Raw genomic sequence first — 15,570 nt, forward strand, 5'->3', positions numbered from 1 at the left:
TTTCCAGCCCTGGGGATCGGGATCTGGCGTCATTCCCCTTCCCTTACTCCGTGCCTAATGCAGTGCGTGGTTCTCGGGAGGTAACGCGAGGTAGTTGCCGTTAGCTTGCGTGCGCTTAGGGCTTCCTGTGTGCCAGGCAGTGTTTTATGCGCTCCTTGTGCACTGGGCCATTTAACCCTCACAACCATGGAGGGGAGGGGGGCAGCATTATCTCCATCTCACAGATGAGGAAACTGGGCCGCCACAGGCGACGTAACTAGCCGTAAGTCACCCAGGGTTCACGCCCAGGCAGCTGGTCAGGGGAAGAGTCATCCCAGAGCGGGACCGGAGGAGAGGGTTGTTCAGAGCAGGGAGGAGTCACTTCCGGCTGGCAAGGCTTCAGGGGGAAAGGACGTGTACGGAGCCCTGGAGCCTGAGCCTGCGCTCCAGGAGCAGAGGGGCTGTAAGGGCACCGCGGGAACAAGCGTGTGGAGGTGGGACACCGAAACGATGGTGGCTTCACTGCGGCTCAGCTTGGCTGGCGGGCTGAGGGGTCACTACCGCCACAAATGCCCTGGCGGGGGGGGGGGGGGGGGGGGGGGAGGTTGTGGCCTCTAGGACCCAGGAAGTCCGGAGCCAGCTTCAAACCAGTCCTTCCAGGAACAAAACCAAGTAGTTGGGTTGGGGCTGCAGGAAGTTCCCCTCACTCTCCTGCCACCCCTAGTTGGACCCTGGCTTTCACTCCAAGCTCTGATACTGTTCTGATTTGGGCAGGACGTTGGTGTGGCCTCTGGGCTTTAAAAAAAAAAAAAAAAAAAAAAAAAAAAATGGTGGAGGGGTGCCTGGGTGGCTCAGTCGGTTAAGTGTCCTCCTCTTGGTTTTGGCTCAGGTCATGATCTCAGGGTTCATGAGTTCAACCCCCCACATCAGGCTCCGCGCTGCTGGTGCTGAGCCCACTGGGGATTCTCTCTCCCTCTCTTTCTACCCCTCTCCCGCCATGCTCTCTCTCCAAATAAATAAATTGTAAGATTTAAAACAAAAATTAAGACCATGTTTTAAATGGTGGAGCTCCTGAAAGGCCCAAATGCAGAGAGCAAAGGTGCTGAAATCTGAGCCCCTTTAAGTCACAGTTAGTGAATGATGGGGGGGAGTCTCCAAAGATAGTCACCATTGATTTATTCCCTCCCTGTGTGCAGGCGTCTCCCCTACTGAGAGAGGTGGAATTTCCCTCCCCTCCCCCACCTTTGGGCTGGCCACGTGAGTACCCTGATCAATACATGGAAAGGTGCATCATGTGTAGCAGAAGTGATAATCCTGGGACTTCTCGGCTCTGGCCCTAAGAGGTGGCAAGGAAACTTCCGTTTCCTTCCTCTTGACATGCACCCTCTTGGAGGGCGGCTGCCATGCTCTGAGGAACCCCAAGCAGCCACGTGGTAAACTGAGGTCCCAGCCCAACAGCACCAGCTCAGTGCCAGCCATATGAGTGAGGTCATGGTGAGCCTTCCAGCCAGTCCAACACCCTTGCCGACAACAGATAGGGCAGAATTGCCTGGCCAACCCCCAGAACCACAAAAAGGGTCTAGGCTTTGAGGCATTTGGTTACATAGCAATAGACGCATGAAACAGTGGGTGTTCAGGAGTTTGCTCTCTGTCAGGCCTCCCCTAGCAAAAACCCATCTTTCCCAAAAGGAATCCTCCCAAGCATCTTGGGGAATAATTGGGTCCATCAGTCCCCTGACCTCACCCAGGTAGTTCTCTTACTGTGCAGGAGCCCCATGGAGAATCCTGAGTGACTATGACAGCAGGATCACGTTCAGGGAAAGAATGAGTCCCAAGGGCTGTAGCTGCATAGCGGTTGTGCTCCCTAAGGCTCCTGCCTCATTTTGGGGCTTCTGGGGTGACCTGATTGTATTCAGCTCATGATCCGCCTGGGGGCCCTCCTCGCTCCTTGAAAGTCCAAGCCACCTTGAAACATCTTGTTAAGAGGGAATGCTCCGCCAGCAAGTGGAGGAGTCTGGGAAAGGTAATTGAACTAACCACCAAGAAGGGAAAGAAAGAGAAAGACGACCAAAGCGCATTAATCCTAAGTACGAAAAGCAGCCTTCATTTACATGTCTACAGGTGTGGCCTTCTCTCTAAAAAGGTTTCAAGTTGCGCTGACGTTTTCCTATTAACAGCAGTCTTAATTTAGAGCTTTCGGGCTGGCAAAGGGACCATGAAACCCGACCAAAGGGAAAAGTGTCAGGTTGCTACTGTGCCCAAGGAAAAAAGGTCAAATAGCGTTTCAGCCCCCTGCTAACTTTAGCAGTGAATAATGAAGAAGGTGTTCAAAATTTAATTAACGCAGGGCTGTGGCTAACAGCTAACTAACCCTGCTATTTTGGAGATGAGGAAACGAGATTAAATAACCACTGAGGGGACACTGGGCATGACCCCTCCCACATTCATCCAACCTCATGGAAGTTTTTGTTTTTTTAATGTTTATTTTTGAGAGAGAGAGAGCAGGAGCGGGGTAGGGGGAGAGAGAGAGGGAGACACAGAATCTGAAGCAGGCTCTAGGCTGTGAGCTGTCAGCACCGAGCCCAATGTGGGGCTCAAACCCATCAACTGTGAGATCACGACCTGAGCCAAAGTCAGGCACTCAACCGACTGAGCCACCCAGGCGCCCCCAGCATCACTGAAGCTTTAACTCCTCCATGCAGATAACCACCAGCCCGTAAACCTAGCACCAAAGAGTGTGCTACATGTAGCCTGCCGTATCAACGAACTACTGCTGTGTAACAAACCCCCCCGCAAAATGTAGTGGCTTGCAACAGGAACCATTCATTACTTTCACCATTTTGTGGCTAGGGTGGCAGGTCCTCGGCTGGGTGTGCCCGGGCTCAGCCACATAGCTGCATTCAGCTGATGAGGGGTCTGCTGGGCTGGAAGGTCCGAGATGGCCACACTGATGTGTCTAGCAGGTGGTGCCGGCTTTCGGCTGGGAGACTCTCCTGGCCTCTCACCCTCCGTTAGCCAGACTGCCTTCCTTACATGGGGGTCTCGGGACAGGGCTCTGAGATATCTCCCGGGCAGAAGCTGCAAGGTCTCTTGGGACCCAGGCTTGGGATTTTACACATCACTTTTGCCGCATTCCACTGGTCAAGCCCATGTCCAAAGAGGAGGGCATAGACTCTGCCTCCATATGGGAAAGCAGCAAAGAATGTGAGCCTGAATTTAGTCTGCCACGCCTGTCTATTTAAAATTACAACCAGGGGAGCCTGGGTGGCTCCGTCAGTTAAGCGTTGGACTCTTGGTTTCCGCTCAGGTCATGATCTCACAGTTTTGCGAGTTTGAGCCCCGCATCAAGCTCTCCGCAGTGTGGAGCCTGCTTGGGATTCTCGGTCTCCCTCTCGCTCTGCCCCTCCCCCACTCACCCTGTCTCCGTCTCTCTCGAAATAAACTTAAAAAAAAAAAAATGGGGGCATCTGGGTGGCTCAGTCAGTTAAGATGTCCAACTTGGGCTCAGGTCATAGTCTCGTGGTTGATGAGTTCGAGCCCCGCACTGGGCTCTGGGGTGACAGCTCAGAGCCTTGAGCCTACTTTGGATTTTGTGTCTCCCTCTCTCTTTGCCCCTCCCTCTCTTGCATTCCATCTCTCTCCCTCCCTCTCCCTCGTCCTCTCTCTCTCAAAAATGAATAGACATTAAAAAACTTTCTTCGGGGCGCCTGGGTGGCTCAGTCGGTTAAGCGACCGACTTCGGCTCAGGTCATGATCTCGCGGTCCGTGAGTTTGAGCCCCGCGTCGGGCTCTGTGCTGACAGCTCAGAGCCTGGAGCCTATTTCAGATTCTGTGTCTCCCTCTCTCTGACCCTCCCCCGTTCATGCTCTGTCTCTCTCTGTCTCAAAAATAAACATTAAAAAAAAAAAAGAAAAAAAATTTTTCTTCAATTAAAAAAAAAATAAAAAATAAAATGACAACCCTTCCTCCCCCCTCTGGAATTTCCTATCCTTCTTCCCCATTTGATGTTTCTCCCTAGTGCTTTTCACCAGCTGATATACTATGTTTTGCTTATTTAAGAATGGAAGCTCCATTAGGGCAGGGATCTGTGCTGCTTAGTTCATTGCTTATAGCTCCAGCACTGAGTCTAGCACATTGTAGGTGCTCAGTGCGGATTTGTTGAAGGAATCGATGATGGGAACCTCTTACTACTGTGCTATACGGAAGTGGGTATGGCCTGATTTCTGCCCCCGGGTTCTGTGTTCTTGAGCCAGCTCTCACACTTCGGTGAAGTTTCATAGCATCTTTGCCAATGCAAAAAGGTCCTAAAAACGGCACAGACGTTTAGAAAACAGAAGTCTGATCACATACTTATGGCTGCTCACTCAAGGAGACAAGACCTGGCTCCCAGGCCTACCAGCTGAGAAGTGCACCTGGACAGACCCACCGTGACCCCACCAAGGAGCAACCCAGTGCAGCCTAGGGTTGGCTGTGAGTCACAGCAGAGGGCCGGAGAGCAAAGAATTTTCTTTTCAGGTTTTTTTTCTTTTTAAGGTGCTTTTATAAAATACACTCCTTAGAGCAGTTTTAGGTCGGTAGCCAAATTGAGAGTCCCATATTGCCCCTCCCCCACGCACAGCTTGCCCCACTATCAACATCCCCACACCAGAGTGGTACCTGTTACAGTCGATGAAATGATCCATTTAGAAGGACATGGGCAATGTTCATCCCACAATGGTAAGTGAGAAAAATCTGGACACGATGAAATATACATATCTGAAAATATGCATCTGACCCTCCTGTGTTTCATATACTCGATTTCATCAAACTCACAAGTTTAAAAAGCTATTCTTTTAGGTGCCATTAAAGGGGGAAAAGGCTGATAAGACTCCAACTAATCAGTTGTCATCCTGATTTTTAATTTGTTGGAATGTGAGGAAAAAACCTGTGTCCGAAGATAAATACATTACAGTGTGTTTCACACACACAAGAACGTAGGTACTTGTGTTTCTCTCCGGTGGGGAGACCACAGGTCCTTTGAATTCTCCTGTTCATGCTCTTAAAAACTTGCCTGCTTCTTCAACAAACGGGTGTTGGGAAAGCTGGAGAGCCAAAAGCAAAAAAATGAAGTTGGATGCCTACCTTATACCCCATACAAAAATGAGCTCAACATGGAATGAAGACGTAAACATAAGACCTGAATTGATATAGCTCTTAGAAAAAAAGAAAATAGGGGAAAAGTTTCATGACGTTGGATTTGGCAATGATTTCTTGCATGAGACCAAAAGCCCAGGCAACAAGAACAAAAACAGACAAATGGAACTGATGACATCAAACTTAAGACTTCTGTACTGTAAAGGAAGCAATCGACACGAATGAAAAATCAACCTACAGAAAGCGAGAAAATATTAGCAAATATCGAATAAGAGATTAACATCTAGGATATAAAAAGAACTCCTATAACCTAACAATAATAAAAAAAAAAATAACCAGAATAAAAAATTGGCAAAGGACTTGAATAGACATTTCTTCAAAGATCTACAAATGGCCGGCGAGCATAGGAAAATATGCTCAACATCACAACCAGGCAAATGCCAATCCGACCACAATGAGATACTACCTGATGCCCATCAGGATGGTCACTATAAAAAAAAAAAACAAAAAAACTGACACAGATGTGAAGAAATTTGAACGCCTGTGCACTGGTAGTGGGAATGTAACATGGTGTAGCCACTATGGAAAACAGTACGGCATTTCCACACTTTTAGACGGTCAAGATAAAACTGTGTGTGTGGTTTTTTGTTTTGTTTTGTTTTGTTTTAAGCACACACAAAAATCGCTTTCCTGGGTTTCCCTAAATCTCCACGATGTATACTTTTTAAAAAGTTCTATAAATAAGCAAGAATGACTTTGGAGTGGCGGTGGAAGGGTGAGCAATGGTGCCATTGGTCTGATTTGTGTCTCCCCGCACCCCCCCACCCCCACCCGCCCTCGCCCGGCGCTGGCCTGCAGGAGGGCTGGAGTTGGCTGCAGTTGGCCATGTCCTGCCCCCAGGAGGAGGGTTCTTCCACGCCCCCACCCACCTCTCCTGGAACAGACGCCGTGGCCACACCAAAGTCGGGCGGAGGGGCGTAACTGCCTTTAAAAAAAAAACTTTTTAAACAAAATACAAGATCTACAAAAAAGTATAAAGGATCATAATAAGCACTCATATTCCCACCATTTTAGCTTTTTGCCTCTTTCATAGAATAGACACCAAACATTACCAACAAAGTTCCTTTTGTCCCCTATCTCCAGCCAGTCTCTTCTCCTTTATATTTTACTACTTTATACTTTTACCTGCTTTGTACGTCTTTCCCTTTAATAAATGGTTTTATTGTCCTATATCCTGCTTTCTGAATCACATGTGGTTTTGCGCACTACCTATGCCGACAATCCTTCCTTTGACTCTAGATCATTCCTTTTTAATAGTGACCCCCTGTTCCCTGGCATGGACAGACTATCAGCTTCATCCAGGTCGCCTCCCAGGTTCACGCCCACTAGCACTGTCGCCACGAACATCCCTGGGGGCATCTTCTTGTGCGCCCACGTCGGTTCCTCCCGGGTAAGGCCATCTTGTCTAAACAGATATTTATCAGGAGTCTCCCGTGCCAGGGTTTGAAGGGCAAGGGCGGAGCGTGAACCAGCCGGGGAACGTTTTCCTTACCCAGACTGCCGCTCCTGCGGGGTTAGCGAAGGAAAGTCACCTCCCCGCGCCCCAGAAGCCTGGCCCTCATCCCCCCACCCGGCTCCCTACATGTTTTTCCAAAGCCAGGACCGTCCACGCCCTCACTGCCCTTCTTGCCCCTTCGGCTCCCGGTATGCTGGGCCCGAAGCCCCGTAGCTGCCCGCGCAACCTGCCGACCCGACGGAAAAGACCCGGCCAAGGTCACACAGCGGCGCGCTCGCGGCCGCGGTATCCGCTTCCGCTCGCGTCGTAGCAAGCATCGGCCGTGGTTTTTCTCCGTCTGGGCTCCCGGTCCCGCCGAAGCCTCTCGCTGATCCCCGGCGGGCCTCCTCCCGGCTTTCCCGGGAAGGAGGGCGGGGCCGGGCCAGAGCGCCGCTAGTTCGGATCCCGCCGCAGGCAGGACTCCGGCGCCAGGCCCGGCCCGACCGAGCCGCTGGCAGAGCTGGGTCTGCAGGGGCGGGTCTGGAGGGGCGGGCGGGAGGCCGGGGGCGGGGCCGGAGGCGGGGCCATGCGCTTCCTGCGCCTGCGCCGCCTACCCTCCACTGAGAGCTTCCACCGCTCGCTCGGCTGTCAGGCGCGGTGGCCAAGTGGTAAGGCGTCGGTCTCGTAAACCGAAGATCGCGGGTTCGAACCCCGTCCGTGCCTGGGGCTTGAGGTTGGGGCTTGGCGACGGGGGGTCTGTTGTCCCCACGTGCGCCGTCCCTTAGCTGCGTGGCATTTTTTACTTTTCAGATTCCGTCCGGGCGTTCTCCAGGCTGCCCCTCCCCCCAGGCTGTGCAGCGCAGGCCCGGCCAGTTCGCTGGGGCTCGCGGGACCGCTGGTGTGGACGTGCTCCGTCGCTGTCGCGCAGCGCTGCGCTAGTGGCACCGGCGTTCGTCTCTACGGAGCCCCGCTCCCCTTGCCGTCCTACGCCGGCCGGACCTTTATGGGGCCCCTGTGATACCGGTGGGGACGCCGAGGCCCCAGGTGGAGAGCCCACGCGAGGCATTGACGTCGCCAGCGGGGGAAGGGGCTCTAGCGTCGCTTGGCTTTGCGTGTCTTAAGGGTGGGAGAACTTTCCAGAGAGGACTTTGGAATTTCTGGACCGGTGTTTTCTGGTTTCTGTTTGTTCCTTGAAAGGTGAGTTATCCACCTGTGCTTACCGTCTGCATTCTTGTTGAGGAAGCCAGCCACATCGCTCAACTGGTGGGCACTTAGTCCTTTCCCAGCTCTTGGGAACTGACAGTTTGAGTCTGGTGCCTGTCTGTGTGATCCGTTCATTCCGGCCCCCTAGCCAGTTATGACACTCCCCAAGTCATCTCTAGGATAAACAGCCCAATTTAATATGACATGATGTTGAGTGCCTCTAATTTCTGAATCACTCAGCCTGTCTCCTTTAATTGTAATCCTCAGCAATGAAAATACTACTCCAGAGATAGTTTCATGAATGGAGCTTAGGCCTCCCTCGTTCCACATCCCATGCTTCTCTTAATGTGACCCCAAATCACATTACCTTTCCAGAGGCCCCTGTCACACAGTTGACCATGGGGACATGGGGAGCTTCAGGTGGACTGAATGTCAGAGTCTCTGAGGGGATATCTAGGGTTATCAGAAGACAGGATGTGGGGCCCTGGGAACAGGGAAATGTATTGATCTTTTCCCTAAGATTCCAATAAACGGAAGAAATGCTCTTGGCTTTTGAAGGGAATGCTGAGCTAGGGATTCGGTGTTGTCGTGGAATTGTCAGTAAATACAAATTGAGACAGATTCTGGATATTCAGAAATAGGAAGAGGAAAGGTCCTGAACTACTGGATCGTGCATTGAATCTTATGCCTTAAACTGGATTCCTGATGAGAAGGAACTCCACAGTGAGGCATTGGGTCTCCCGTAGAAGCTGGAGCAGAGAATTTCACCTGTATAGAGGTGGGGACAATGAATCAATAAAATCAATAAAAGAGAGTCAAGGTACAGAAGAGGTCAACATACAGATGTTGGAGGAAACATGGGCCCCCAAAGGTAAAGGGCCAGACCCACGTACTGGGATGAGCACAGGAGCAGAGGTCTTACAGTTACCTTGAAGGCCCACGGCTATCTATACTCACCTTGGTGGGGCTGGAGGTAGGTCATTGGCTTAAAGGGTGAGGGCACAGGCAGGAAGGGATACCTATGTTGAGTTTATGGCATGACCTTTATTAAATCACTCACATGCCCTGGACTTCAACTTGTTGCAAAATCTAAAAGTTGAAAGAGATGTTTCCTAAATACCCTGTGGCCTGAAATTCTGTTTCTGCCTCAGAGCCCAGACCTTTGGAGAAGCAAGGGGGCCTGAAGCTGTCCCGCCCATCTTTCTCATGACTGCCAAGGTGGTGAAAAATGATAGTCCCTTTCACAGTGGGGCCTGGTCATCATGCCCTCATGATGAGATCTGTATGACCCTGGCTCCCCCATCCAAAAGGTTGCAGTCAGTCCTCCCAGATGAGCGACAAAGGCTCCCATTCCTGATACACTTCAGTCTGTCCGTCTCCTTCTTTAATTGTGACGTGTAGCACTGAAGCTCCTACTCCAGAGATAGTTTCATTGACTGCCAGTTTCCCCTCCCCGCTCAGACCTCTTGCCATATGCTCCCTGCCAGGGTCTAGATCAGAAGACAGGGCCTCTGGCACTCCAGTTTGAGAGCCACGTAGGCAGATGACCATTTGTGGGCAGATAAAACCTCCAGGATATTTTTAAAAATATAAACCACGTTAGGTCAGGCCTCTTCCTTCCTGTACATGAATATTATTTAACTTAAAAGCAGAATTTGGCAAGAAGATCTGTTTTGCCTCCTGCTGTCAGTTTGAATCCAATATTCCAGCCTAGAGAGATGTATTTTTAAATCTTTCCTTGTACAATCAAACACAGATTCGAAAGCCACACGAATCAGGTCAATGTCTTAACGAATTATATGCAGAATACTACTCAGGTCAGAGAACTTGGCCAGACCCCCCAGAAACCTGTTTTATGTGTCCCCTTCTCAGTACGGCCCCCCCACAGCCAGAATAGTCGCTACTCCTATAGTTACCATTTACTTGGATTTTTAAAAAAACTTTTTTCGTGCTTGTTTATTTTTGAGAGAGAGCGAGAGCATGAGCTGGGGGAAGGCAGAGAGAGGGAGAGAGAGAGAGAATCTGAAGCAGGCTCCAGGCACAGAGCCCGATGCGGGACTCAAACCCACAAGCTGGGGGATCATGACAGGAGCCAAAGTTGGATGCTTAACCAGCTGAGCCACCCAGGCGCCCCACCCCTTACTTGCATTTTTACTTACCAGCTACTTGTGCATCTTTATACCCTACAGTTTAACTTTGTTCACTTTTATTTTTTTAATGTTTACTTTTAATTTTTTTTGTTTATTTACTTTTGAGAGAGAGAGAGGGAGACACAGAATCTGAAGCATTTCCGGCTCTGAACTATCAGCACAGAGCCTGATGCGGGGCTCGAACTTGTGAACCACGAGATCACGACCTGAGCTGAAGTCAGACGCTTAACCAGCTAAGCCACCCAGGTGCCCCTTTGTTCATTTTTAAAACTGATATATCTTTTAAGTTTTTTTGTTTTTTTTTTTTTTCAATCACTAGGATTATCTTCCTTCATTTCCTTGCAGTGTATCAGTTGAGGAAGCTGGCCAACTTGACCTGTAGGGTTTCCTATAGTCTGGACTTTGCTAACTGCAAACTCCCAATGTAGTTAAACAAGCTCCTGGTCCTTGGTATGTTTTGCAAATTAGCAGCTATGTCCAGACACGGGATCAGAGTCAGGTTCGATATCTTTGGCGAGATTCTAGTATCATTTTCTCTGAGGAACCTCTGATTCCCCCAGGGTAGTAAGTGACTCAGCTTCTTGTCTGAGGCCTCTGTGTGTGTCTCACGCTATGGCCGGGGGGCCCCTTAGGGCTGAGACAGTGTCTCACTCCTGTCTGGGTTTTCAGCACCTGGTCCGGAGATAGAGGCCTGGTATCAGAGAGGTCCCTATTTGGAGGGTTGGGGAAGTCTTCTCTGGAGAGGTGAGGTCATTGGCTGGGCGCTGGAGGATGGAGAGGATTTCACCAGAGCACCACAATATCTTGTGTACTTCTGCACTCATTCAGTCATCTCCCCTCCCCCCCCCCGCCCAGTCTTTATTTTTAGAGAAACAGAGAGTGTGAGTGGGGGGGAGAAGCAGAGAAAGAGGGAGAATCTTAAGCAGGCTCCACACTGTCAGCGCAGAGCCCGATGCGGGGCTTGAACTCGTGAACCATGAGGTCATGACCTGAGCTGAAATCACGAGTTGGACCCTTAACCCATGGAGCCCGGTGCCCCTCAATCATCTTTGACACTCAGATACCATGTCCAGCTTGAAGCTAACCAGGCAGGGGATAAGGTACTTTTCTTTTCCCCATGGCCCTTCTAACCTTGCACATAAAATGGAATTTCAAATTAAGAAACAAAGCCAGAGTGAGTATTTTTTTTTTTTTTAATGTTTGTTTTTGAGAGAGAGAGACAGAGCGCCAGCAGGGGAGGGGCAGAGAGAGGGAGACATGGAATCCGAAACAGGCTTCAGGCTCCGAGCTGTCAGCACAGAGCCCCACGCGGGGCTCAAATATGTGAACTGCGAGATCATGACCTGAGATGAAGTTGGACATTTAACCGACTGGGGGACAGGCGCCCCCAGAGTGAGTATTTGTTTATTAATAAGCACTAAAGGTCCAACCCCATTCTTGGTGACAAAAGTTACAATTCAGAATCACGGACTGATGGGAATGAAAATGACCATTCGATCCTTGTTTTATAGCCACAGAAACGGGTAAAGAAAGGGGAGTGATTTGTTCAAGGTCATCCAGAAAGCTCTTCCTTTATCATATGGATTAAGCTCTTCCACATAATCAGCATGAATCTGTTTGGAAATGTCGTGTTCATTATTGCTTGACATGTACCCAGGAGATGGTCCATCTCTTTGCCAGCCTGTGAGCCAGACGGGTACTTTACTTGTCTAATATTCACCCCGATCAATAGGAAAAACATATAGGGACAAAAATCACAGGCTTGACCAGACTACTCAGGCTGTAGAGGCAGGGGAGGAACATAGACACAAATTGCCAACGGTGTGTCAAATCCCCGGGAGACCTGACTACTAGCTCCTCTGGACCAAGGACTCTAACATCGTCCAGACACTTACCCTGCCCGTTGAAAGCCTTTCAGAGAGCCATGGGTGACAGGGCTGGGACTCTGGGCCAGTAGGGCTCCCTGTGTGACCTAACTTCCCCCACTGTCGGCCTCACTCCTTAGGTCAAGTTCAGAGGGTGCAACCTAAGCAGAGTATCAGACCACCTGCCTCTTCCCTAACCTCCATCACGCAGGAAAACTGAACCCAGCTTGAAGCACTGCCTTAGCATTGCTGACATATTATTACACCTGCAAAGAATTGACTCCTTTCTGGGGGATTTACCCGTCTGCTGCTGCTTGTGGGCAAGCGTCCTGTCTTCTCAAGTGACCTAGATAGATAAGGTAAGCAACAGTTTAAAAAAACAAAACAAAGCAAAAAGTCAGTAACTTCTCTTCCTACAGTTAAGGAATAGTGAAGCTGGGAGAAACCACAGAGAAAATTACGTTCCAGTTTGGTCAGTGATGAAACAGAGGCCCAGGGACAGAGAAGAACTGATTGAAGGTTGCACAGGTGTGAGGAGGTGAAAAAGGCCCCAAAAGTTGACAAGACCGGTGATCCCCGGTGTGGCTTTTCTGCAGCACAGATCTTATGCCCAGCCTGTCTCTTTCCTGAACTCTGGGGTTCTTTCCTCTGTCCAAGCCACCTGGGCCAGGAAACAAAATGCACATAGATTGCCATCTGAACAAAATATGCTGTGTCTTGTGTCCGAACTCTTTCTGATGGATGGCGGGAGACAGAAAAGAAGCCAGCACGGTCGGCACTGTAGACCTTGCATCTGATAGGCTGGATGGTCCAGATGGGGGGAGTGAAGTGGAAAGAACGCAGCAGCACAGGGTGACCTTGGGTAAATCCTTCCATCCCTGCAAGCCCAGTTCCTGTGTCTGCAAAATGGGGGTTTTTTGCCCTGCCTTGCCACTTCACAACACTTTGTGTGTTGCTGGATACATGGCAGGAGTTCATGTGTAGCAGAGAATCGGTACCGAGACATGATGTTGATTTTAAATACCTTGAATAGTTTGGTTATTGGAGGCCAAGGTAGATGTCAGCCCTCCTGCCCTTGGGGGATGTGTTCACCCCCTGAGAGGAAACGGGTGAAATCAGGAAGTGTTGGGGAGTGCCTCTGTGTGGCTGGGCCCTAGGGGGCCCCCAGGAGGGTTTGGGGCCGTCAAGCCCCAAATAGCAAAGCCGGGTTCTCAGGGCAGTGTAGGCGGGACTGAAAGGCATTCGGCAAATATTTACTGAGTGTGCGTTATGTGCCAGGCACTGGGACACAGTAACGTATGAAAGAGACAGAAACTCCTATCCCTGCGGAGCTTACATTCTGGGAGTTGGAGGCAAAGATCAGCAGCGGGACAGAATACACTCAGATGAGTAAGATATGTGGCACATAGAGGGCAGAAGAGCTATGGGAAGGGGAAAAAGCTAGGTTGGGGGACGAGGTGTGATGGGAAAGGGGGCTGCAGTTGAAAACAGGGCAGCCGTGGAAGACCTAGGGAAGAATCTAGAATGGCGGGGAGCGATGAGAACAAGGTCAGTGTCTCCAGCTCTATGGGATTTTGTTCCCAAGGCAGGCTGATCCCTCCCAGTTACAGAGATGGATGTCAGAGTATCTGGGACATTAAGACTGTTCGTGTCACACCCTGCCCTCCCCTCTCCACCCCCCTCAAGGGCTCTAAGGCCTGCTTGCTAAAGAGCCTGACTCCTAGGGGTCATTTGTTGGCGGGCGGGGGTGGGGGGGGGTGCAAAAAGGGCAGAGGCAGCAGGGCAGATTGGAGAGGCAGGCTCCATTGCGAGAAGGTGGCATGAGTGGCCCTGGATGCTGGGCTTCTCTGAGCTACTTCCCGGGAGCAGGCCATTGGAAGATGCACTAGACAGGGGAGGCACTCGGTGGAAAGGGGTGGGTCTAAAGCCTGCATTTACTAGAGTGATTTCACCTATAAAATGTGGGTAATAATAACACCTGTGTCCGAAGGTCAGTGTGAAAATGTGTGGAGAAGCACAGGGTGTTGGTGCCTAGAAATTTCTCACTGAGAGCTATCTCATCTTGGCACGTTCTCTAAGCTGGTATTTTCTTCTTTCTTTCTTTTTTTTTTTAAATAAGATTTTACGTATTTAGAAAATTTTTTTTAATTTAAGAGAGAGAGGGAGAGAACAAGTGGGGGGAGGGGCAGAGAGAGAAAGAGAGAGGGAGGGAGACAGAATCCCAAGAATCCCAAGTAGGCTCTGTGCTGTCAGTATGGAGCCCTATGCCGGCCCTGAACCCACGAACCTGAGCAGAAACCAAGGGTCAGATGCCTAACCAGCTGAGCCACCCACGTGCCCCTAAATAAGATTTTATTTTTACACCCAATCTCTACACCCAACATGGGGCCCCGAACCCACCACTCTGAGATCAAGAGTTGCATGCTCTGTTGACTGAGCCCCAGCCAGGCGCCCTGGTGGTATTTTTCAAGTTGTAGGAGATAACCATGAGTGGATAATGAAATAAATTTTAACAGCTTGAGAGCAGCATTTTTTTTTTAAGGGAACAGAATAGGACCACGTAATATTGTTTTGAGTAGGTATGAATTGCTTCATGAGACGTTTTGTATAAATATGTAGATATTTCCTACCTTGAGGCATGACTGCAAGTTTGAAAGCCACTGCCTTGAGGCAGTGTCTCTGTAAAGCCGGTCCTTCCGGAAGGGGTGTTTTTCTGACTTACTGATTTGCATGCCACTGTCCCATTTTTGTCATATCAGAATACCACTCATACTAGTATAGACTGAATACCTGGCTGTGAGTGGGCTCACTTTACCCATTTTTTGCCTAACCATGACAACAGTACTTAGGACACTGACATTGAAAAATACACACCACGTTTTTTGTTTGTTTTCAACCCTAAAGCCATCTCACACGTGAGCACTGTGCTGGGGACACTGGTTAAAGAGCCTCAAGATGAAAGCGCTTTCTCAAAGTAAGGCTGGAGAAACTGAGACTCAGACCAGTCCCGGCCCCTCTCAGGGTCCCTTTCTGCCCTGTCTCACACTGCACGGCTTCCCCAGTTTTGGGTGTTGACCTTCCCACAGTGGCCTCCTCAAGAAGCAAAGGACAGCCCCTGTCTGCTTGTGGACTGGCTCAGGATCTTTTTGGGGATGTAACCCCCAGTGGAGGAGGCCAGGGCCTGGTATCTTAACTTTGTCTTGTGAGCTTTGTCCCCGGCACCAACTTGGCAGAATTTCCTTTCTAGTCCAGCTTTGATTCCATTGATGGGATTAGGTGCCCCCCACGGCCATGTGCTTTGATGTGGTCAGGGGGTAGCAGGGAGATTTCAAACTCGGAGAGCAAATCTTAATCTTCTGCAGGCTTCTCTGGGATCAGCGCTGGGGTAGACGCACTCCATCCCTGCCCTTTCATCCCCCCAGGGCACCAGCTCCTCCAGGCTCTGAGACCCAAGGGTTTGTCAGATTTAGAGAAAGCAATAAAAGGGGAAGAAAAAGCGCACGAACCCCAGGCCCCCTCTAGCTTGGGCAGCATCACCAGCAATGTCAGGGCATTTTCCTCTTTCTTCTCTTCTAATCCTGGGCTCCCACAAAATGGGGAATTGCGGACCCTTGGGGCCAGTGGCTCATCCTGACCCGGCACAGAGCGCCTCTGCCTGTGCCTGCCATCTGCCCTCCATCCTTCCCAGAGTGACTCTTTCCTGGGAGCACCTGCTCTTGCACATCTGTCTGTCCTGCCCTGGAAT

The 15,570-nt window shown here is 50.3% G+C and overlaps 1 non-coding gene across 1 annotated transcript; it reads left to right on the top strand.

Moving 5' to 3' along the window:
• The first annotated feature begins 7,258 nt into the window (after positions 1-7,258).
• TRNAT-CGU (transfer RNA threonine (anticodon CGU)) lies at positions 7,259-7,330 on the top strand. The gene has a single exon. It is a non-coding gene; the product is annotated as a tRNA-Thr (tRNA).
• The last annotated feature ends 8,240 nt before the right edge of the window (positions 7,331-15,570 follow it).

The sequence above is a fragment of the Panthera pardus genome, unplaced genomic scaffold (assembly GCF_024362965.1).
Source record: "Panthera pardus isolate Hobbes unplaced genomic scaffold, ASM2436296v1 HiC_scaffold_3, whole genome shotgun sequence".
In the NCBI taxonomy this organism is placed as follows: Eukaryota; Metazoa; Chordata; class Mammalia; order Carnivora; family Felidae; genus Panthera; species Panthera pardus.